We start from the raw sequence: 24,948 nt of genomic DNA on the forward strand, positions 1-24,948 counted from the left end.
TAACTGATGGGGGTGTGCTAAGTTACTATTTGATAAGATGGAGTACTGCCACAGGAAATTCCATGGGCTGGGGAGGTCAGATAACATCAAGTTTACACTTTCAAATAATGGAATGGCAACAGTCAAATATCTTATATATGGCTCTTGTCATCGTATCAAAAATTAAAGAAAAAAAATTGAAAGCGGGAACGTACCTCAAATGTACCAGTATCAGGCATTCAATCTAAGATTGACTTCATGCTGAATGATATAAAAATGCATTACTGTTGTTTACAAAAGCTGCCAAGGCAATTGCCTATCATTTAAAATTTGAAGTTATTGTCATTGTAAAAAAGGATTACTGATACAAATTTTTATCTAGATGATACAAATCACAAATAGAAACATTGCCATAATTTGCTTTATAAAGTGCCCAATTACCTACCATCAGGTTGCAACCACAATTTAGACCTTAACAACTAATGTGCATCTTCCCTTGTCTGCTTCTCTACTTCTACATTCCTGAAAGGCTCATAAGGGACCTTCTGTGCCAATGTTAGTTAGTCTCAATTAAAGGCAAGAAAATTAATAGGGGGTTTAATGTGAGGTAGCCTCTTCTCAAAGATGAATCAAGGGATGGTCAAAGCTCATCAGAACATCTGGGAATACTAGCTGAGAGGAAGGTTTTCATAAAGTTTTATTATCAAAAGCAAGGTTTCCACTGATTGCAATAATTCCTAATCTCCTTCACTCTTAAAAAAAAAAAAAAAACAACCCTCAATTAATTGGAGTTGGTGGACCATTCAGATAAAATAATAGTTCTGATGAATGTTTGTTTTTTTAAGTCAGCACTTTGTCTACATCTTTCTAAATACTTTATAAGTCAATTGCTCTGATTTAAGAGGTACAGTTCCACTCTGACAGAGCTGATACTATGTTGATCGTTGCAGACCTTCCAATGCCTCTGCTTCATAGTTCTGCACGGTCACCTTCCATTTTTTCAGGACCAAACATACTGTTTCCCTTCATTCATCAATCAATTTGACAAGTTTGCCGACTAGCTACTACACGCTAGGTCCTCTTTTAAAGGCTGAGGGCATAACAAAGAACAAAACAGACAAAAACCTCTTCTTCCAGGGAGATTAAATTCTAGTACAATGTTATATGTATAAGGAATAAGAGAGTGGACTGACGTAACATATACCAGGACCAGGACATACCCTAGTAGCTGATTGTTGATTAATCACCGAGGTCAGCTAGCTTGATATTATTTGAGGTGTTCTCCTGAAATATCTATTTCTCATCTATTTAAGTCATGATTCCAGGAAGTTGGGTTCTAGCTATTACAGGTATTTTCCACTGTATTTCTCTTGATTGAGTACGAGATAGAAAAACTGTATATAGTAGAAAGAATGTCGGATGTCTGAATTCTTTCAAATCTAGAACGTTTTTTACCTTCTTGGTCTAATTTATCCCCTCTACCAAAATACCAACAACAACAAAAAAAAAGTAAAAAAGCAAAACAACTCAAGTTTTTTCAGTGCCTAACAGAGGACAGAACATAACTAACCAACCATTACAACCCTTCTTCGATCTTAGTCCTATCACAAGAAACATCCTGTAATTTCCTCCCTTCAAAATCAGAACTAAATTCAAGAAAATCAGTGCAGAACTGGATGCTAATAATAGTTCACTCCCACTGATAATGGAAAGGCTGAAGTCTTCACAAACCTTTTCAAAGACCAGGATGATGTAATTTTGAAATCACAAATGGTGCTGTATCTCTAAGCAGGCATTCTTCAGAGGACAGAGCTCAGTGAGAAATCCTAAAACTGAAGAGAGCCAGTGACACTTGAAGATAATTCAGAAAAGAGCAGCTTAAATGGATGAAAGCTTGGAAGTCCCTCCCAGTGAGGGACTGCTGGAGGATCTGAATTTTTTTTCTCTGAATTGGTAGGGTAAGAAAGTGAGAGGACTTAGAATTCAAAGGTGCGTGGCAGGGAGTCACTGTAAGCAACAGACCCGTAGTATCGCGAGAGCTAAAGTCGTAACACTTGACATTGAGTGTTTTATATGTGCTTTCTTTTTTAAAATTTGCAATAACTCAGGAGGCAGATATGATTGCTATTATTCTCATTATGCAGTTGAGGAAAACTGAGGCTTAAGCAACTTGCACAAGGCCACACAGCTAGTAATAGAAGAGCTGAGACCTGAACTGAAGATGGTTCCAGGGACCCAGCACTCAGTAGCTTTAGCATGCTGACTTAAGAGCAGATATATCCAGCTGTCCATAAGAATGCGGAAAAAGGAGGACATATAGACAAATAAGATTTCAATACTCATCCCTCGGGAGATTGTGATGTCCTTTTTCACCTTGAATGAAGTACAATGTTATTTGTATAAGGAATAAGAGATTGGGCTGACTTGAATAAAGGACATCGAACTTGCTACTAAATTGTTTTAGTTTTGTCATTTGAGGCCTAAAATGTGCTCTGTGGAACACTAATGATAGGTGTTGCACTCAAAAATGCATTCCAGAGTAAAAGTAACAATTCATAAGCACGTCAGCATCATATTAAAGGCTCTGAGGAGTGTAGCCATGAAGAAATAGATTTAATTCATTTTAACCAACATTTTCCAAATGTATTGGCTACCAGACCTTTAATTTTCTTTAACACCTACAAACCATCTATTGAACCATTATTTTCCTGAACACACTACAGTGCTTTTTTTTAAAGTCATACCCAGGTGATTTTCACTATGAAATTACATCATGCTCTTGTTATGTTCAAATTCTCACTCAGTCATCTGAGAATGTGACCCATGAGGACAGGAATTCATCGTCTATAGACTTCCCTCACTGGTGACTATTTTGATGTTATGACCACTTTTGCTCCCCTAGACATTCTGATGACTATGAAGTCTCTGATCATGGAGTCTCTGACCACTCCTAGGAAAACCAGTGCCCCTGTGCCCACTCCGTGCTGTGATAGGCAGGAGGGATATTGTGTAAATAGAACAGACATGATTCCTGCCGAGGCAGAGCTGCTATTTTAGTGAGGGAAATGGACTGTCAGATAATTAAACAAGCAGTAAGAAAGAATATGTTTAATTGCAAAATTTTAAATCAGTTAATTAAGTCTATCCCAATCTCATGTGTGTTATAGTTGCTGTGAATTGTCCTTTGAGTGATTACCCCACTCCCACCTCCAACCCCACCCCCACCACCTGATACTTGCAAGAGGCAGGATCAGGACAGGGGTGTAACTAGAAAACACCAGCTAGAGAGAGGGGTGTTGATTTATAGGATTTGCAGGTTTCCATGGTGTAAATACTTGCACCATGTTGGATTTCAGGTTAACAAGGTGATATCAAACTGCTTCCTGGAAATTTAACCATTTGCTCTCTGGCATGATCTCTCATGCCAGAGACCCCAGAGCACACCATTAATTTTGGGCTTTCAAGGCAAGTTTAGCCAGACTCTTCTGGTCACAGACTTTTGGATTTCAAGCTTAAAAAAATAATAATTTTTGAAAATTAGAGAAAGACTGACTTTCTAAAATCTTTTCCTTCTTTCTTTAATTCTCCTTCCTTCCTTCCTTCCTTCCTTCCTTCCTTCCTTCCTTCCTTCCTTCCTTCCTTCTTTCCTTCCTTCCTTCACCAAAGACACTAAAAAACAAATAACAATCTATAATTACCATCATTTCATAAAAGAAAGAACATTTTAATCACAAAAAAAGTGAGAATGCCATAACTTTGGAATAAAGAACAGCCCTTTAAATTGAATGATTCTAGATTTATAAAAATTTTATTACCTTAATTTTTCTAATTTTGTTATGAACTAGGGAAATTTACTAGGATGTTTCTGAGTACAAGCAACAGAAAACTCGGCGATGGTTTAATAGCTCAGGGTCACTTTCTTGTATAACAAGAGGTCTAGAGGTTATTGGTTGTTGGCAGGAGTTTGACTCTTGTGATGCTATCAGACGCTTACCGTTTCCTTAGCTTTCCTGTCTACCATCTTTAGATTATAGGCTTTTCTTCTCATGCTTGTAGCCTCATATTCATAAAATGGCTTCTGTACTTCCAGGAAGGTAAAAGGAAAAGGTCAAAGGCCTTGTTAAGGGTTGAATTGTGTCCTCCCAAAAGATATGATGAAATCCTAACCCCAGCACCTGTGAATGTGACCATATTGGAAAATGAGGTCTTTGCAGATATAATTAGTTCAGATGAGGTCATAGGGAATTAGGGTGGGTCCTAATCCAATAACTTGTGTCCTTATAAGAAGAGAAAACAGAGATGACACAGAGAGGAGAACACCATGTGAAGACAGAGAAAACACAGAGGGAAGATGGCCATGTGAAGGTAGAGGCAGAAACTGGAGTAAAGAAGCTGTAAGCCAGGGAACATCAAGGATTGCTGGCAACCATCAGAGATGTGGAAAAGGCAAGGAAAGATTCTTCCTCAGAGCCTTTGGAAAGAGTATGGACTACAGTGCCTTGATTTCAGACTTATAGCTTCCAGAACTATAAAGAATACATTTATGCTGTCTTAAGCCAACCATTTTGAAATGTTTTGTTATAGTAGCCCTAGGAAACAAACATAGGTCTCTCCATCACAAAGCCTTGTCTTTCAAGGTCTCCAGCTTTCCCTTTATGTCCCATAGGCCAGAACTGGGTCAGATGCCCAAACTTAGAACAATCAATGGTCATGAGGAAGGAGACCTCCATAACTGGTTTAGATCTATCCTGATTCATCCTTGAGCCTGGGGAAGGAACTCACTCCCTGTGATCAAGGGATCTGTCTCCACCATTTGAACACTGGAATAAGGGGGAAATGGCCTTGAAAAGGCAATGAATGAAAGTTACTGTCATATGTAAAGATGGACTATTTTGCTTCTCTGCAGGTGGCACGTTAGAAATGCTGCCCTATTTAACAGTGAGATTCATCCCAAATCAGACCTTTACGTACTCCAGAAGCACTCAGAAATATAGGAGAAAGATCCTAATTTAGGTAGATGGTTCCAGGGTGAGAAGTTAGAAAGGTGAGGGTATCTGAGAGGTACTTTTCACAGGGAGAGACCATGGGATCTCATCTAAAAGCAAGAGAAAGATGGTAAGTTTAAAGAAAATGAAGTGTCAGGAGAGTGGAAATCTCAGGGAGGAGAAAAGGAGGGTGAAATGATCTGGTACTGATGGAAATGCCCCCATCCCTACTCCAAGGGAATTATTAACCCAGTTTCAAAAAGAAAGAGATTGAAAGAAAAAAGAGAAAGACAGATGTGGTTTTAACTGTAGACAGAACGTGTAGTAAGACATGTGTTTTTAATCTTCACTTGGTGACAGGTTTAAACAGTTAAACAGCAAACGTATCAATGTTGTTAAGTGTATTTTTTTCACAGCTAAGATGGAGACTAACCATGCTCATTAACTCAGCTCCAAGGACCAGAGATAATAGAGAGAGTAGCTGTTTGAGCATTCTATCCCCCAGGCAACTTCCAACTCTACACGTTCTGGAATTTCTCTTTAAATATTAAATTGGCTTCACTGAGGGCATGTCTGAGAACTATAGATGTGTAGTAAAGAGGCCAAGTCTTGCAAAGTCTGTGGCTTTACAACTTAGAGGAAAGTTACACTTCCACTGAAGTTTTTCTGTATGTGCCAGCCAGGACCCATCTGCCAGCTCTTCTATCTGGATCTATCCTTTATCTCACCTGCTTCAAGTACAGGATCTTAATTGGCCAACTGATCTCCCTTTATCTTCCTGTCCACACCAAACTCTTTGAGCCATGGCTGCTTTGTTCCCATAGGTTGCTCTGCCTGGGGGCACGTCCCCCTCTTTGGTGTCCGCTCTGTTTCCCCAGACATACATCCATCACAACACCATAGCATCGTGTGACATTTATTAAATTACATGTCCATCTCCCCTTACTAAGGGCTCTGGAGTCAGAAGCCATGCCTCCGTTATCTTTGTGTTCCCAGCATCTAACAGAGTTAGGGGTCCATTAAATGTTAGAGGAATAAATAAATAATTAAATGATAATCCCAAGGGAAACATCATGTGGTAAATTCCTCAGCTAGAACTCCTAGGGATCAGTGATGTCCCACACAAAAGCCTTATAGGGACAGGAATCCAGGAAGGGTTGTGGACCACAGGTCTTCCTGGTCTGTGGGAAACCATGGGATAAGCTGGGAGCCATAAGGCAAAAATCCTTTGAGCTAATCTGATTTATTTCTACAAAATTCTAGGCTTAGGTGCTATAATCTCTATTTCTGATGTGAAAAGTCTGCTTTTCTTAGAAATTGAAAGGAATTTGAGCCATTTCTTAGGTAGTTTCTAGACCAAACTGCTTCTCAGAGTTAAGGACTTCCTTTTCTGAATGTGTACCTAAAGAGTTGGCAGTGAGGGGTGAGAGTGGCAGAGCCTGCAGATATGAACATGAATATGGAAACTTGCATCATCCAAATTGAGATGTGAAACGTAAGCTGTAGCCGTCCAGTTTCACTGTGGTGCTGGAGTAGGCAGAGGAGGAACGGAGTTTGGATGAAAGTAAAAAAAAGTTCAGAGAACTGTTGGAAACATACTCATTTTACTTGTTCTCCCTAAAAGCACACCTGTTGCTGGTAAAATGGAACTTTTGCCAGCCCTAGTTACACAACTGTGGGATTTAGGTGCCAGACTCATGTTGCTTCTTATTGTAAAATGCTTCTGCATTGCCTTTTGGCCTTTTTTGATTTCTGCCATTTATTAGGTCACTGTGAACTTTCTCTCCATGTTTACTCACAATACCAGAAATGAGTTCCCTATCTTGGGAAATCCTTCTGTTCTTCTCAATTCACCTCACTTTGCTGTTCTTTTTCATTTCTTCTTCCTTATATTTGACCATTTTTATCGTCTGTATTTCTTCCACTTTATTGCTCACATCATTGGTTTCCTACCCCAGAGTCTGGAAGTGACCTTAAAAAGTTATCTAAGCACAAGAGTGTGCATCTTCTGCTTCAGAGATGAGCTGCCACTACTCCGTAGTGGACCTTTGTATGACACGGGAAAAAGGTGTCCCTTCCCCGCAGGTGCAACCCCCGCACCAGGGTGAGCAGAGAGCAGACTGCTTTCAGGACCAACTCTCTTGTATGCTCTTGTGCCATGAACAAACTGCCCAACCAACCAGAATGTGCAGTTGAAAGGGAGCAGAATATGCCACTTTGGCATATTGATTATTTTGAATTGAAGTTACTTAAGAAACAGCCCGTGCAAGGACACTCTGACCTCCTTTGTCCCCTGAAAGCAGGAAATAAATCTCCCACGTGAAAGGTACCTACCCTATACCAAGAGGGTAAAGGGCATCCTTATCACCAGAGATAGAGAATTTAGGCCTGAGAAGGCTGCATAAACAAACCTAATTACTTCTTCACTAATGTACCACTCAAAGCCCAAAACGCTTTGTCTTGTCAGTTCTTCACAAATGTATTGTTTCTTTGTCTAAAAGGCATAAAAACTGCCTGCCGTGGTCTCAAATGTCTATGGGCTCCCTTACGTAAGAAATTAACATTTTTTTCCTGTCAATCTGTCTTATGTCAATTTAATGATTAGACCAGCCAAATACCTAGGAGGGAAGAAGGGAAAACTTTTCCTGCTCTCCACAGTCCTAATCAGAAGAGTCCATAATTTTGCTCAGATAAATGGTTATAGAGACTATTATTCTCACGATGAACATATTCTTCTTTAAAGTCTACTTAATGGGTGGATGGCCTGGGACGCACATTTATTTCTTCAATTTTCATAGTTTACAGGTCCTTAAACACCACTCAAGGTTGCATAGTTGCTTTCCGCTGTCAGTAACATCAAATCCAAACACCATGGGCTTAATTGCTGGGCCTCTCTTCTTTTTAGTGCTATATCACCATCACATATTTTGTCTTCATTTCAGCAAACAATTAATGAGGCTTGACAATGAGCCAAACTCTTGAATCCCATCTTTTGTTTCTCTCCATCTTGGCATTTTCACTTCATCTAGCCCTATGACAAAATGGGCGTCCTTAAAATTTCCAAACAGAAGTCTCCCAAGAGAGATGTTTGGCAAGCCCTTGGCATACCTTTCCGCTGCTCCAAGCCTGGGAGCCACAGAACAGACCTCTTGGGTCAGTTCCTCCTGCCCCGCCTGGCACTCCTGCTAGTCACTTCCACCCACCTCCCCACAAGCCCACATACCCATTTCCATACAAAGTGCTCGGAAGCCTTGCTTGAAGAGCACAAACTAGTTCCATACCTTTTGTGGAAATCTCTAGGTGTAAACTCCTCACAGAAAAACAATTCTTTCTTCACACAGTCTGTTGTTATTTAGAAAATGCTTTCATGTGCATTAGATCGTGTGATCCTGAGTGGAACTGTCATTTGAAAAGCAAAAACGCATGAACTCAGACTAGTAAAATTCAATTATCTTTCAAGTTGTCTACCCCTTTTCTAAAGTGCGGGTTGGTTCCTAAAAGGGCACAAGAGAAAGCCCTGCCTCAATGTGGCCCCAGTCTCTGAGTCTCAGTCTCCAAAATGGGTGAGATCTCATGCCACTTCCATCTGTTCTGACCCACTTCCTCCTTGCCCTGGTCTCCGAGACTGTGGCCTTCACACCTTCACTCTGGAGCCCTCTAGTAGGCCTCTCTTCTTGCCACTCCCTGCACGGTTAGGGTGAAGTGAGTTTTCTCACCTCCCCTTATAAATGAGGTCCTTGATGTCTCTACCAGTTTCCAAGGGGAGCCTTCTTTACCTGCAGCCATCCAAATCCTGAGTCTGGGATACATGATTTGTTCACACAAACTCTTAATCTTTTCAAACATCAGTAATATTAACTAAAGCTTATTATGTCTATGTGACAAGCATGGCACTCTGCTTTACACGTATTGTCCCATTACATGTTTACGACAAACATGTAAGGTCGGAAGAGTGTGCCCATTTACAAATGAGGAAGCTGAGACTGAATTTAAGCAACATTTACCAAGAGCCCCACCGTGCTGACTTCAAAGCCCTGAGTTATGTTTTGAGACTCTCATCACCTCTTTATCTTCTGACAGCTTCACAATTCCATGAATTTAATTACATCCATCCACGGAGACACAATTTTTGCTTAAAATCCCAAGTTTTCTTCCTAATGCTGTAGCCCAGTATCCCCTCTAACAATCCTACCGGATCTCAGAGGGTCACCACTCCCAAATCCTCACCTTGATCTTCCCCAAGCAAACATTAGCATATACACAGCCCAGTGCATTTACTTTTACTCTCATCTTGGGTAAATTGGAATAAGCTGTGTTTCCACAACAATCAGGAAAAAGAAATTTTTACCACAAGCCTACAGCCCTTCACACAGACTTAGCAATATTTGTCATTCGGTCTTTGCCCTAAAGCAGAGGTCCTCAGCCTTGGTGGTACGTTAGAATCACCTAGGCGCTTTCACAGGGTGTGGACACCTGGCAGGCTCCCTGTCCCAGAACTGAAGCAGAATTTCTGGGAGTGAGGCCTGGGTGGGTGCAGGCTTGGTTTGGTTTGGTTTGGGTTGGGTTGGGTTGGGTTGGGTTGGGTTGGGTTGGGTTGGGTTGGTTTGGGTTGGGTTGGGTTGGGTTGGGTTGTACCAGGTGATTCTAATGAGAACCCCTGCTTGCCGTTCTCTTTGCCAATCCACATCCATTACCATTTTCTAGAGCCGACTCAGAATCATCCTGATACTATCTAGAGCATCTAGCACAGCACTTGCCAAAGAAATGATTGTTTTCTCTCCATACATCCTCATTCGCTCTTGCCCAATAAAACACCAATTTACTTTGTCACCTCTGTGTATCCAATCTACCCCATATCACCATGGACAATCCATCCATTTTTCTAGAATTATTGTTTTCTCATTGCATATAGATCTGGTTTACTTAAACAAAATAGTAGCTATCTCAACAATGGAGGCTATGTTTTATATTCTTTGCCTCTTTCCATAGTGCCAGCAAAGAGTTTTTAAACCACAGTGACAGTAAATGGATGTTGATTACAAGTAGAACCTATTCTTTTGGCTTTCATTTTCCTTTGATATGAAAGTCAAATAGGCTGCAGAGAAGAGGGTGTTTAGAGGGCTGAAATAGAAATATGTAGCCTGGGGAAAAATAACCCAATGATGTCTAGTAAGAAAAGTGAATTTATGTATACATACGGGAGACTGATTACTTGTCAAAGTGAATAATCCTTTTAGACATGAGCTCATTCAAACAGTAAATGATTTCATTCAAAACTTTCCTTTGGGGACAGTTGCTGGAGCCTCTGTGTTATACAAATCCAACACTCTATTTAATCTTCAGTGGAAAAAAGTAGGACTGGATGAGTCCAGAGCTCTACTTTCATTTTGAGCATAAAACTGACAGCTTAGATCCTAGTCTGGGCTCTGCTACTAACCAGCTGTGACCTTGATATGTCATTGAGTCCATCAGAGCTCACTGACTCCCAGAGTTCCTCATAGTAATAATGTTAATGAAGATAACTATCATTGATGGGGTACTTGCTGTGTACTATGCTGAGCATTTTTCATGTATTACTCCACTTAACCCTTACAATCATTCCTTGAGATGGGTACTATCATTATCCCCAACTGAGGAAACTGAGACTCACAGAGATTAATTTGTCCGATTGCATTTGTCCAAATGTGTCCACGAAACGCACTTTTGTAAAAGTGTATTCATTCAAGCCTAGCTCAAAAGCCCACTCTCCCCACATCTGTAAGCACAATGCCTGATTCTGGGTTCCTCGAACATTTCAGGCACACTGATATTTTAGTGCTTCTCCCATTATAGGATGTTAATTTTTGCAAGTCTCTTCTAGCACACTGAGAGCACTTTTAATTCAGGGCGTGGTAATTAGTACACACTCAATATATGTGCCAAGTTAATGGTATAAACTCTTAGCCTTCACAACTTTGTAAGTAGAACTCTTCTTGTTTGTATAGATAAAGGCTCAGGGAGGTTAAGTAACTAGCTCAAGTTCACACAGGAAATAAAAAGTGGAGTCAGGTTTGGACCCAGGCATTAGAAAATCCCTACTCTATGCTGGCATCACTATCCACTTAGTTGTCCAAGCCAATCCAGAAACCAGTGTTACATGAACACGGAGGCCATTGGACGGAGGCGGTGCTGATGCTGTGGCAGCCTACTTAAGCAAACCACAACCTGAGCCGATAAACATCATAACTCTTTCACTGCATTCAGTGATTTCAAGTATTTTTTCAAAATATGCCAGAAATCCACAAAAAACAAAAAGCTGATATGTTGACTATTTTATGCATTTGATAATAACAATTTGAGCTGCTTTATATATAAATGACATTATTTTTATGTATAAAAATTTCGGATATATTCATTCGGATATATCCAACCATCGCAGCAATAGGGTTACGGTTATGACATCAAAACACAAAGACCACCAATCACACATAGCCAACTAGGCTTGAAGCCATCCCCAATCAACCACTTCCTTGGTTTGCTTCTTTTTTCTCTATAAGTAGTCTCTCCTGGAGTTTGTGCTGATGGAACGCTGCTAACCACTTCTGGTTTGGTGCTGCCCTATTCAAATTGATTTTTGTGAATAAACTCTTAACAGTTTTAATATGCCTCAGTTTGCCTTTTAACCCCAGGGAACCATTCTCTACAGTGTTTGCCTGCTTGTGCGTCTTGCCCACTCCCCGACTCCTCTCCAGTCATGCTTCAGTCCATCACCTGTTCCCATCCCCTCAATCACCATCATTCAGATTACTACCTTCACTCACCTGGATTACTACAATAGATAAGGAGGAAGACTTGGAATTTTGGCTGACCTCCCAAACAAATGATTGTAAATTATGGATAACTTTTATAAACTGCAAGCATTTTTTTCATGTCCCTTAGAGAAAAAGACACTTCTACGTGTTCACCCCTGGGTAGCTTAATTCATGGTTCACTGGAAAGTTAGAATTGTATTTTCACCCTGTGGCATAAGTTTCCATATGAGGGTCAGTACACTGCTCTAGCGCAATGAGTCAGCCATAGGAGGCAACCAGCTAGTCTCCAAGATGCTAACTTTGTTTGCTGATTGCATTTCACCACTTGACTTCAGAGCCAGCCATTTCGAACTCAGTTGTGAAAACCACACTTGTTTTCCTGAGTTGTTGCTGTTTTTAACCTATTTCATTGCTCAGTCTCTCCGGGGCTGGGACCTTCCCTTGCTCTTGCCCTCGTCCTCACTAAGCTTGCATTCCTGGTTACCTTGACACTGAATAAACATCACACTCTTTTGGTGCCTTTTGCTGTGCTCCGCCACCTGTAAGGACACTTGGTCACGTTGTATTAAGACCTCCCTGCAGTACTGGCTGCTTGTTCTTTGTTGCCAGCATCCTTCAGAAAACTTCCTCCCATGCTCTTGAAACAGATCTGTCTCCCCACTGCCTGCCCCATCTCTTTACCAGTACTGGAACTAGTTTAGATCGAACCCATAAAGGTCCCTTTGATATCTACCTCTCGCAAACACAAGAGAAACTTCTTCAGAGCAAAGGAAGTAAGTCATTTTTTGCAGACTGCTCAGACTGTTTCAACAATGAAGCTTCTGCGAATATTAAGGTCTGCTCTTCTGAGAACTGCAGAACAAAGTACTCTAGTTAATATTCTCATTTGACCTGCCAAGCAGAAAGGTCACAATGGTAGGAGTTCCACGTGCTATTTAAAGAACGGATGTTCCTTAGATGGGAAAGCGGCAATATATGGCCAGGGTTTTAATGAGGCAGGGAAAGGGCTAATGTGGCAAAATTAGATAGTAAATGAAATTGTTCTCTTCAGAAATGACACTGGCCATTTATTCTGCTTTGTAATTCCATAGAAAGTTATTGTTTTCATTGTGAGCATTGTGAATTATTCATTAGCATTATATATTTAATTTGCTACATGAAAGGTGTTCTTGTATGAGAGGCAAAGAAACCTGTTTTCATTTTTTGAAATTAGTCTTTAGGACTATTTCTAAAAGTTGGTACTATGTCTCAAAAGAGAAAATGAGGATCATGAGAAAAATGAAACAATCTCTTTCCACATCCATTATTTTACAAGTCAATGCCATCTAATAATTGATGGCTTTCAGGCTATTCCTTTTCCCTCTACCTAACCTCCTTCTTCCTCTGGTTGTCTTCCTCATTCAGAGGCAACAACTCCCAGAAAACTACATGATAGTAGATAGAGGAGGGGTGGGTATTATATTATAGAAGACGTAGTTCCTGGAATATGTTGCAGTAAGATCCAGAAACAACATTTTTCATAGCAGTTCAGTATAGTTTAATATCAGATATTGAGGCAGCAAGGAAGAGCTAAGAAAATCATACCTTAGTCCATCAGAGTTGTCTCTTTCCAGTTTTTCAATTCTCCACTTCCTCACCTTCCATTCACTTTTTGTGTGAAATTAAATACTCATTTTTCACTTTATGTCCATCCATGCAAATAGTAGTCACAAGTTAATGTTGAGTGCACTGTGATTGTGTTTTTTTTTACCATTTGCTTTTTTCCTGTAGTTAATAATTGTGGTTTTTTTTTTAATTGCCAAATTTTCTTTGTCCCTATTACAATTCTTCCCATACTTTCCATTACTCTATAAGTCAAATTTCCCACAAGATCAGTCAAACTAGGTCATGTATCAGTTCCAATTCCAGAATAAATGAATTCTTTTAAATTTGCAAGGGTGATGACATATAGCTCTATGTTTTGAGATTTAAAAATCTTGACATTTTCAGAGTAGAGTGTTTATGAGTGTCCCTTTTAAAAATCATGAAAACTATATTTAAAAAATGTATGTAACTTATACCATCTTCAAGTGGGAGTACATTGCTAGGAGATAGTAGAGCTTAGGAGCTACATCTCTGACATTAGAATACCTCACTTCAAATCCTCCCTCTGTGTCCACTTGAAACAAAATTCTTACCTATTTGTGCCCTCGTTTTCGCATACATAAAATGAGGATAATAGAACCTACTACGGGACTGTTTGAGGTTTAACTTAAATATATAAATAATTAGTAAATGTGAGGTATTATTTAGCACAACATTAGAAGAAACAATTTAAAAATACTGAGGGACTTTCTCTAAAGTTTATGTATGAAAAAATGTAAACACAAAATTAAAAGTAAAACTAGTAAGCTGGAATAAAACATTTGCAGCATGTATGTTGGCGTAAAACGTTAACATATTTAATATATAATAAGCCTTAGATAAAATAGAAAAGCAGGCAAAGCACATAAATTATCAGTTTATAAAAGAAATAAAACCAGCTAAAAGGAAACATATCTGCTCTCACTTGTAATTAAATTGCATGTTAAAATACAGTGACATACATAAAAAGAGAGAAGACACAGATTACTAATATCAGAAGTGAAAGAAGGGCCATCACCACTAATCCCATAAACATTAAAAGAATAATAAAGGAATTTTATGAACAACGCTATGACCACAAATACAATAACTCAGATGAAATGGACTATTTCTTTGAAAGACACAATCTACAAAAACTTATCCCAAGGAGAAATAGAAATCTGAATAAACACGTACATATTAAAGAAATTGAATCAGTAATTAATAATCTTCCAGAACAGAACGAACTGGGCCCAGATGGATTCACTGGTGAATTCTACCAGACATTTAAGGAAGAAATGGTAGCAATCCTCTACAATCTTGTCCAAAAACAGAAGCTGAGGGAATACTTCCTAACTCATTCTAGGACTCCAGCATTCCTCTAACAGCAAATGTAGACAAAAACATTAAAGAAAGGAACACGATTGACCAATGTCCTTCATAAACATAGACTTAAAAATCCTCAACGAAATGTTAGCAAATCAAATCCAGCAATGTATAAAAAGATTTATATACCATGGTGAAGTGGGATTAATTCCAAGTATAGGAGGCTGGTTCAACATTTGAAAATCAATTAATGTAATTCATCTCATTAACAATCTACAGAAAAAAGCATGTGATTATATCAATAAATGTAGAAAAGGCATTTGAAAAAACCCAATACTTATTCATAATTTTTTAAAAAAAGAAAAACTTCAGCAAACTAGAAAGAGACAGGAACTTCCTCAACTTGATAAAGGATATCTACAAAATACCTACACCTAACACCATACTTCAGGGAAACTAGATGCTTTCTCCCTAAGATTAGGAAAAAGGCAAGGCTGTCCCCTCTCCCCACCCCTTTTCAGCATTGTATAGAAGTCCTAACTAATACAATAAGATTTTTATTTTACAAAGGAAGTAAAAGGTGTACAGATTGGGAAGGAGAAAATAAAACTGTCTTCGCTCACAAAAAATAACATGATTGTGTAGAAAATCCCAATGAATCGACAAAAAACTCTTGGAATTAATAAATGATTATGGCAAATTTACAAGATGTAGGTTAAGGCACCAAAGTAATCACTTTCTTATATACCAGCAATGAACAAGTAAACACCATTTACATTAGCACCAAAAAGAAATACTTACGTATAAAGCTAAAGAAATATGTAAAATTATATGATGAAAACTACAAAACTGATGAAAGAAATCAAAGATGATCTAAATAAATGGGGAGTTATTCCATGCTCGTGGATTAAGAAGACTGAATATTGTTAAGATATCAGTTCTTTCCAATTTGATCTACAAATTCAACTCAAAGTTAATAAAAATCCTAGCAAGTTATTTTGTGGCTATTGACAAATTGATTCTAAAGTGTATATGAATAGGCAAAAGACTCACGATAGCCAAAATAATATTGAAGAAGAACAAATTCAGAGGACTGACACTATCTGACTTTAATTTTTACTATAAAGCTCTAGTAATGTGGTATTGGCGAAAGAATAGACAAATAGATCAACGGTACAAAATAAAGAGCCCAGAAATAAACCCACACAAATATAAGCAACTGATCTTTGACAAAGGAGTAAGGGCAATTGGGTGAAGAAAAGGATACTCTTTTCAGCAAATGGTGCTGAAACAACTGGACATCCACATGCAAAAAATAAATAATAATAATAATGAAAGAAAAGACAAGAAATGACACAAACCTTACACCTTTCCCCAAAACAGATCACAGACCTAAATGTAAAGTGCAAAACTATAAAACTCTTAGAAGATGAAATAGGAGAAAATTTAGGTGACCTTGTGTTTGGCAAATGAGGTTTTCGATTCAACACCAAAAGCACAATCCATGAAAGAAAAATTGGTAAGTGGGACTTCATTAAAAGTAAAAATTTCTCTAAAAAGACACTGTTAAAACAATGAAAAGATAAGCCACAGACTAGGAGAAAACATTTACAAAACGCATATCAGATTAAGAACTTACATCCAAAAAGTACAAAGAACTCTCAAAACCCCTTAAGAAGAAAACAAGCAACCCAATGAGCAAAAGATCTGAACAGACACCTTACCAAAGAAAATACAGATGGCAAATAAGCATATGAAAAGATGCTCAACAGTCATAAGTCATTAGGGAATCACAAACTGAAACAGCAATGACACCTATTAGACCAAAATCCAAAACAATGACACCACCAAATGCTGGCAAGAATGTGGAGCAAAAGGAACCTCTTTTATTGCTGGTGGGAATGCAGCGTGGTGCGGCCACTTGGGAAGACAGTGCCACAGTTTCCTACAGTGCTTATAGTTTCCTATAGTGCTAAACTTAGTCTCATCCAACCCAGCCGTCACGGTCTTTTGGTATTTATCCCAATAAGCTGGAAATTACAGCCACACAAAAACCTGCATTTGAATGTTTATAACAGCTCATTCACAGTTTCCAAACTGGGGAAGCAACCAAGATGTCCTTCAATAGGTCCCGGGATAAACAAACTGGTATATCCACACAACAGAATAGTATTCGGTGACAAAATCAAATGACAGACTGTCAAGCCAGGAAAAAAAAAAAGGATGAAGCTTAACATGCATATTATTGCTAAGTGAAAGAAGCCCATCAGAAAAGGCTACATATTTTATGATTCCAACTGTATATGACATTCTGGAAAAGGCAAACTAGAGAGACAATGAAAAGATCAGGGGTTGCCAAGGTTTCTAGGAGGAGGACGTGCAGCACAGAGGATTTTTAGGGCAGTAAAACTGTTCTGCATGCTACTGTAGTTGTGGATACATGACATAGTGATACACGATGGCACATGACACTATGAAATGTGGTGCATACAGGTATACACTTGTCCAAATCCATAGAATATACCACATGGAGTGAGCCCTAATGTAAACTAAGACTTTAGTTAAAATAATATATCAATATTGGTTCATCACTTGTAACAAATGTACCACATTCATGCAAAATTTAATAGTAGGGGAATTGGGGAGGTGAGGGAGTATATATGGAAAGTCTCCGTACTTTTCTTCTGTAAACCTAAAACTGCTCTAAAAAACAATCTATTAATACATTTTTAACATGGTGTTATATATAATGATATAACGTGTTTCACTAATGATATTTCAAAATTATTTGTATATTGCAATATTTGCTATTGGTGAGGATGAAATCTATTTTTCACTCAAGGCTAGTTATCTTTTTAAAAATTACATCTATTTATACATATGAATGTATATACAATTTTTGTGTGGGAGGGGTGTGTGTACCTCTATTGCTTTAAAACCTCTATTGTTTCTCAGTGCTCTCTACAAACAAACAAAAAACATTATATTCACTCCCAGACCAGAGCAGTGCCTAGTACATAGTAGGCAAACCATAAATATTTACTAAATCAATGATGAATGATACTCGTATGTCAGATGTTGAATGTAAATGACTCCTATGAATGCACTAAAATGTGCTATCATCTAGCCCATACATCTTTCTCCATCTTACTTATAAGGCTATAACAAGCATTACCAAATACTTGGCTGATATCAGGATACAATGTGCCTATGGCATTCGGCTACATCAGACCAATAACTCTAACTTAGTTCAGCTTGTTCAAGAGTAAGTGGAAAAAAATCATAATGACAGTTAAACAGTAAAGGGCACATGAGATGTGGATTAAAAGGCACAGTTGTTTATTTCAATTCTATTTCCCCAGTGTTCCTAAAAGCAAAATAGAGATTTGTTTGAAGTTACCTGGGAGGCTTTTTAAAGTTCTAGGTGGTATGGTTATTAATACTCCCCTAACGATATTTTATTATTATTATTATTCCTTAACAAAGGAAACAAATTTTTTTTTAAGTTCATCTTTGAGTAAACCCTAAGCATCTACTGGAAACAGGCCACTGAGCTCTGTCTGTCCAATTGTGAAGAAATATTAAGTCATCAGATAGACTACAATACCAGGATACTGGTGTTACAAATATCCAATTATCTGTATGAATTGTAAGTACCACAAACAAAATAAAAACAACTAAAAGCTGCGTATGAGGCATTAAGGCTTTGAGAACCTGATTTCAATGAGCTACTAAGAAACGAAAATTCATTAAACTCTGTACTTAACAAAAGGGTAAAAATTTGCCACGACAGGGAGTTGCTACTTAATAGCACCATCTTAGCTCCCATTCTTGGGGTGGCAAGACTATGAGAAATTGTGCCAAAATTGGCCTATCAAAAAATGAGGCTGCATTGCAGAAGCACATGTTTTCAGGCTATGCCAGACTGGACGTTGCCTGGGAAACTGGCTTCTGCTACAGAGAGAAGGGAAAGCATTCCTGAGGCAAGGTCGTTTCAGAATTCTCTATCCCTGGCCCCGTTGTGGCTTCTGCTTACCTGTCTTCTACCCACTGCCCCAATTTGGTCTCATTTTGTGTTGTCCCTGATTCCCAGATGTTTACTTGAATTTGACTCCCTCACTGTCTAGACAGAAGTATAAAATAAAAAAAACAATGACCTCAAAGATGTTTGGTTTTACCAATATAGTGCTTTTTTTTTAAGCCAGTGTTTTAAAAACCAGATATATTTCATAAAGATCTATATTCACAGATTTTTCTTTTTGAAAGCTTGGAATAGCTGGTAATACTGAAGCCATATTCCCTCATGAAGCAATCAGTAGAGCAGTGTGGCTACTGCTCACTTAACTGGCACGCGTGTTCTCCAGGTTGCACAATCCCCTCTATTCCCTATTGCCCCAGCACCGAAGCTGGGTATTAATTTTCGTTTACCACCATACTTTTATTTGTTCTTTCTATATGGTAGGGAGGTATTTCTCTCTTCCCATGAGAAGTGGCAAAACAAAAGATATAATAAGAGCTTAAAGAACATCAAGAAAACTTCTTTTCTTCAGGACTGCCATCTTCCAGGAATTCGTTAAAATGGCCAACAGAAATGGAAATAGGAAAGATATCTGCTATGTGTTCTCTGCTATGGGCCTTTTAGAAAACATGGAGTTGTTCCTTTGGCCACAGACATGCGAATCTACAAGAAAGGTGATATTGTAGATAGACATTAAGGGAATGGGCACTGTTCAAAAAGGAATGCCCCCCCAAGTGTTCCCATGGCAAAACTGGAAGGGTCTACAATGTTACCCAGCATGTGGTGGGCATTGTTGTAAACAAACAAGGGCAAGGTTCTTGCCAAGAGAATTAATGTACATATTGCACATATTAAGCTCTCCAAGAGCTGAGATCGCTTCCGGAAACGTGTGAAGGAAAATGATCAAAAAGAGAAGGAAGCCATAGAGAAAGGTACCTGCATTCACCAGTCTGCTCCACCCAGAAAAGCACACTTTGTGAAAACCGATGGAAAGAAGCCTGAGCTGCTGCTGGAACCCATTCCTATGAATTTATGCCATGATAGGTGTAAAAAAAATAAAAGCCCTCTACACTGTTAAAAAATAATAATAATAATGTCAAGAAAAAAATGTACACTATAATTCTTGGAGGAAGTGAAGACAATTTCTACATATTTAATATGCAAAGTGGGTATACATGCAAGAACAGACCCTGCTCATTTATTCTCTTATATTTCATATCTAATCCCTTCAGCCATTGGAGTTTGCCAGTTCCTGGTCTGGTTCTCGGACAGCTGGGTGTTCTTGGAATGTGTATCATGCTCTGGATCTATCGCCAGTCCTAGTTTGCTGCCTAGTTTCTTTGATCCCCTACTGCCTACAGACCAGGAGAGGCAGGTCCTACATCTTAAAAGTTGAAGGGTCTGGTGGCTCTAATTGCTCCTCCTCATTTGCCTGCCTCATTGTCTGCAAATAAGCTGATTTATGGAGATGGGCCATAATATTTCCTTCTCATTTAACAATACATGCTATATATTCAGATATTCTCAGTATAAAAGAATCTGGGTATCCTAGCTCAGTTTTCTCCCTAATTATTTCATCTTCCTTGTAATTGAGGTTATCTGTAGATTCTGCTATAACCATCAACCAATTCAGGCAATAGTTTGGGTTTTTGTTTTTAATTCAAAAAAAAAAAAACAATGAAGGGGGAAAGGGCAGGAGGGAGAAGAAAGAAAAAGAACTAACACCACCCTCAATAAACGTTAACCATAATATTATTAATAGTTGATATCAGGCCTGTGGTTTTTCTCTACCTCCTCTCTCCTTGGTAATTCCTTCAGCTTACTGGAGACAAGGCAAAGAGTCACTTCCATTTTCTGCACTCTATGTGAACTGACTGAAAAATCCCAGACTTTTTAAAGGCCCTTATATGTTGGAAAGGAAGGTGAGAAAATAGATCTGAGGGTGACGTGAGTGCTGCTCCATCTCTACCTTCCACTTTGCACTCTCAAATACCAACACCCCAGGTGACTAGATGGCTTAGCCAGTATGTGCTCCCCCCCTTACACAGTTGGGTGTCTGAAAGGCCAGGGACTTTGACAAAATCATCCAAAAGAACTGGAGCTGGAGCCAACTTTGCTGCATTGGAGTAAAATGGAGGACGGGGCTTTGACTATTCAGGTTGAAAGGAGATGTTAGCAAACAATTACCAAAAATCTCACTAGGAGAAGGTGTAGCTGAGGTTCCCCAGGTGGTTTCTAGCTGAGGGCCTTCAGGGAAAAATCTTTTCAGGTCCTAGGAGGTACCCCATGGTCAAAGCACCAAAAAATAAAGGGACTTTAGCCTGAAGGTGACAGATGAAGGGCTAAATGTAAAATAAATGATTAGGAGATTACAAGTGTTGGTTTGCATAAGCATGTTGGATTGGTTGAGATGAAGTGGGGGAGCCGGCAGACTATACTAATTACCTTCTGAAAGAGGAAGCCCTGAGGCCACAGGGGCATGCCCTCCAGCTGGCTGAGGTTGCCGCCCCACCCAAGCCTGCTGACGGAAGTGCTGTCTCTCTCCTGATAGGACAAGAATGACCCAGCAGATCAGCAAGGGACCAAGAAAGCTCCCAGCTGCCTTTTCTTCCTCTTAGCATGGGTGACAGTGGGACATACCCACTAACCTGTCTTCCTTCCTCCTCTGGACTAAACGATGAAGGGACGTGACAATAAGGAAATCATCCTTTCATGAACACGTAAGTGTGCATTCCTCATTATCAGACACAACCGCAGGTAAAGAACTTGCATCAGGCTTTGTGAGCCGTGTCCTGGCCCCTGGCCCCTGGCCATCAGTGATACATGCCCTCCCTGAAGACATCCATGACAGAACTTATTCAGATAGGACATTTGGGTGTTTGTTTGTTTGTCTTTCATTTAAAGAAATAATAAGCTTCTCGAGTTTTCTTTAACAAACTAAGCATATGACTGGCAACGTTTGCGGATTTTTGTCTACTTCCTCCTAAAATTTAAGTCTGTGGTTAATCAAGCTCTGCAAAAAAGTTTCTCCTCAAGTCCGTGGGTTAACATAACTCTCTGAATAGAACCCCACATTTTGTTAGTTGTTTTCTGTGTATAAGCAATCAGAATAAAAATTTAAGTAAATGAGGTATAAGTTTTCCCTGGGTCTCTCTTCTGTGGCTCCACCAAATGTCAAGGACGTCTGAGGCTGCTGTCACCAGACACACGCCTGAAACCAAAGCAGTGACATGTTAAGTGACAGGCTTGGTGCTGTCAACTCAGCACGGGCCTTTGTTCCCCTACAGGCAATAACAAAACAGCCTGCTTGACTTTGCCACAATGTTTTAATTTGCGTTTATATCACCATTCTCCATGTGGCAACACTGTTGGCATGGAAGTGATACCTGTCCAGGAGGTGACGAGGTGCCAGGTGTTGAGGGTGGGCAGAGAGCAGGGGAAGTTGATGAGGACTGAATCCAGACCTTACTGCTTCCTAGCTAACTGGCCTGGGGTGAAACCTGACCCTCGGAAGCCTCTTCCCTCATTTCATATTTCTCCTCATGGAGACAGGAACACCTACCTTGCAGGATGGTTTCAAAGGTAACAACTAATGGACATATGATGTCTGGGATGTAAAGTAGACTCCTGATAAATGATAGCAATAATTACTATTGTTGATTTTGTAAAGAGTTAATACACTTAAAGGGCTCAGAATACTCAGAAGAGTATACTCAGTGAGTGTTCATTATTATTTATTGTTGAGATCCAAGGGAACCCAGATGTCTGTCAGTCGGGGACCTTCAGGCCTCACTGCAGTAATGCTATGTATTTGGCTAATATGCCTGATTCAGAAGAGGCAGAAGGTTTAACATTTTCAGAAAACTTTGACAGGATTTAACAACTTAAATTCAGTCTGTGAAAGGGAAGTGAAATTAGATGATCTGCATCTTAGAAAGAACAAAAACTGCAGGTTAGAGAATGGGGTGGAGGAAGAAAAGAGCATGTGGGAAGATAAATTAGGAAGCAGGATTTCAGATCTGAGCTAAGGTAGAGGCTGTAGGAAAAGAAGCGGACTGAGCAGAGAGCATTTAGAAGATAGGATCTACTCTGCTCCTGGCAAGGCAAGGAAGGAATCAAAAATGATCTTGCAATTTCTGTCCTGGAGCAATTAAGTGAACATGGACTTCCCATACTGAAAGGAGGAACAAGCTTGAGGAGTAAGATAATTAATTTAGAATTTGTTTTAAATTGGATCGTGGCATAGTCACAGAGTTTATCCAACCAGCAACAAAGAGACATTTCTTGATTCTTAGTTATTTTTGTCATGTGTTTTAAAACTGCTTCATGATTTAATTGACATGCGTCACCACAAGTAAATGCATGTATAGAAAATAAACAGTCTTTTGTTCTGATACCAATCTATAAGTATTGGTACTGTTACACAGCACTTAGAAATCATGACTAAGGAAACAGAATACTGACAAATTAGTCAAAGGTTTGTAGTCATAGGTTAATTAAACTGATAAACATCAGATTCAGAGAAGCGAAGTAATTTCTAGTTCTCCATCTTCAGTTATTTAAATGTATTTCGGAGATTTAACACGGAAATGTACTGAGGAGAGAAATGGCCTAAAAGAGGAGTAACCAGTAACATTTGTAACCAGTAATATTATTTTTGTAAATAATTTGGAAAAATATTTAAAAGCCTGCTATTTTGCCAGAAGAATGGAATAGTGTTCTACAATTGATTTATAAAACAAATTATGCAATTTGAGTCAATCATTTTATTTAGAAAGCAAATATCCATCTGAAAAGAGTCTGACCAGAAGCCACTTTTCACAGTGCTATTCATGGAGGAATATTTTTCCTGTGAGTCCCCAAATGATGTAGATGATGTTGGATCTGCCGGCAGTTTCTGGGTGTAGGCCAGGGTCGTGAAACCAAAGAATGGAAACATGGACCCAGGAGAGGCAAAGAGTTTTAAAAAGAGGATAGTTTATTGAAAGCAAAGAGTCAGAGCTCCCAAACGGGAGGGGGTCCTGAATGGGGGTGGCCCCAAGGCTGAGGCAAAAGCTCTTTTATAGCTTCCCTTGCCTGTTTGGGGAAGAGAACTGTTTGAAGAAGGGAACTGGCGCCTTCTAATGAAATTCGTCTACCAGGTTTGTTCTGCTTGCCCATCCTAAAGGAATTAGCAAAGTAACCCACTCCTGTCTATCAGATCTGTTCTGTTTGTCAGGCCAAAAGGAATTTTATGATTAACCTCAAGGCCTTGTTACTTCGTGTCCTAGAGCAAAGGAGCGATTTCAAAACCTGGAGTTTTAGGATATGGCTGTCTTTGTTTATTCCACCAGGGACCTCCCTGTCTACCTAGGGACATGCTAGCTAACCTGCATCACTATTTACAGTAAAAAAAACAATTTTTTTCCCCTTCTTCTTCCTCCCTTCCCCCCAACTCCAGTTCAAGCCGGTTTCTCAGTCTAGTTGTGTAGGACACAGCTCCCTGGCCCACGCTGGTGTTATGAGCCTGGCGCTCCTCCCAGCAGTCGGTCGCCAGTCATTGGTCAGACGCTCACAGCAGTTCACGGTAGCTCTTGCTGGCTGCCCCAGCCATTCTTGCTGGCTGCCCCAGCCATTCATGCTGGCCGCTGGTCACTGGCCACTGGAGGCACATGGCAGCCCAGCTCCAGGGAGAGCTGTGGTTCACAGTCTTAGCTATAGAGGGTGCAGCTCACTGGCCCATGTGGGAATGAATCGGCTACGCCTCTGCAACCAGCTGAGCCACGGGGCCAGCCCTGTTAGAATTAATTTACAATGCCACTTACAAGCATGTACTTTTTTTAAATATACAGATTTTTTAAATTGTCAATGTTGTAGATAGCGCTTTCAATTATGACAAGTTGAAAAAAAGACATTTTAAAGAGAAATTTTTAAAATGCAGATCATGAATGTGAAAGATAAAGGAAGATTCTTTACCTCTGATTAGGAGAGGGATGATCGTCTTAGCATATTTCTGGTCTAGGATGAAGCTTCTTTATTTGCATAGTTTATGCTAATGAGTATTGAAGAAAGGAAAATTTGTTGTAACAAATAGCAATATCAACTAACTGGTAATATAAAACATAAATAGAGTATCTGAGAGCTACTGGCTTTTATCGATGTGGTAATCCGGTGAACTTTAGAGAACTGTACGATGGACTATTATCCAGCCTTACAGAAGGAAATTCTGTCACATACTGCGCAACATGGGTGAACCTTGAGAACATTA

General features: G+C 39.3%; 1 protein-coding gene across 6 annotated transcripts in view; it reads left to right on the forward strand.

The window, feature by feature from the left end:
- PCED1B (PC-esterase domain containing 1B) overlaps positions 1–24,948 on the forward strand; it is a 286,638-nt gene that overhangs the window by 243,672 nt on the left and 18,018 nt on the right. For all 6 annotated transcript variants that reach the window (XM_081058552.1, XM_081058548.1, XM_081058549.1 and 3 more), the window contains one exon: positions 21,253–21,421. The gene's annotated coding sequence lies outside the window, so the exon portion shown is untranslated. The remainder of the gene's footprint in view (positions 1–21,252; positions 21,422–24,948) is intronic.

The sequence above is a fragment of the Rhinolophus hipposideros genome (assembly GCF_964194185.1).
Source record: "Rhinolophus hipposideros genome assembly, chromosome: 9".
NCBI classification, from domain to species: Eukaryota; Metazoa; Chordata; class Mammalia; order Chiroptera; family Rhinolophidae; genus Rhinolophus; species Rhinolophus hipposideros.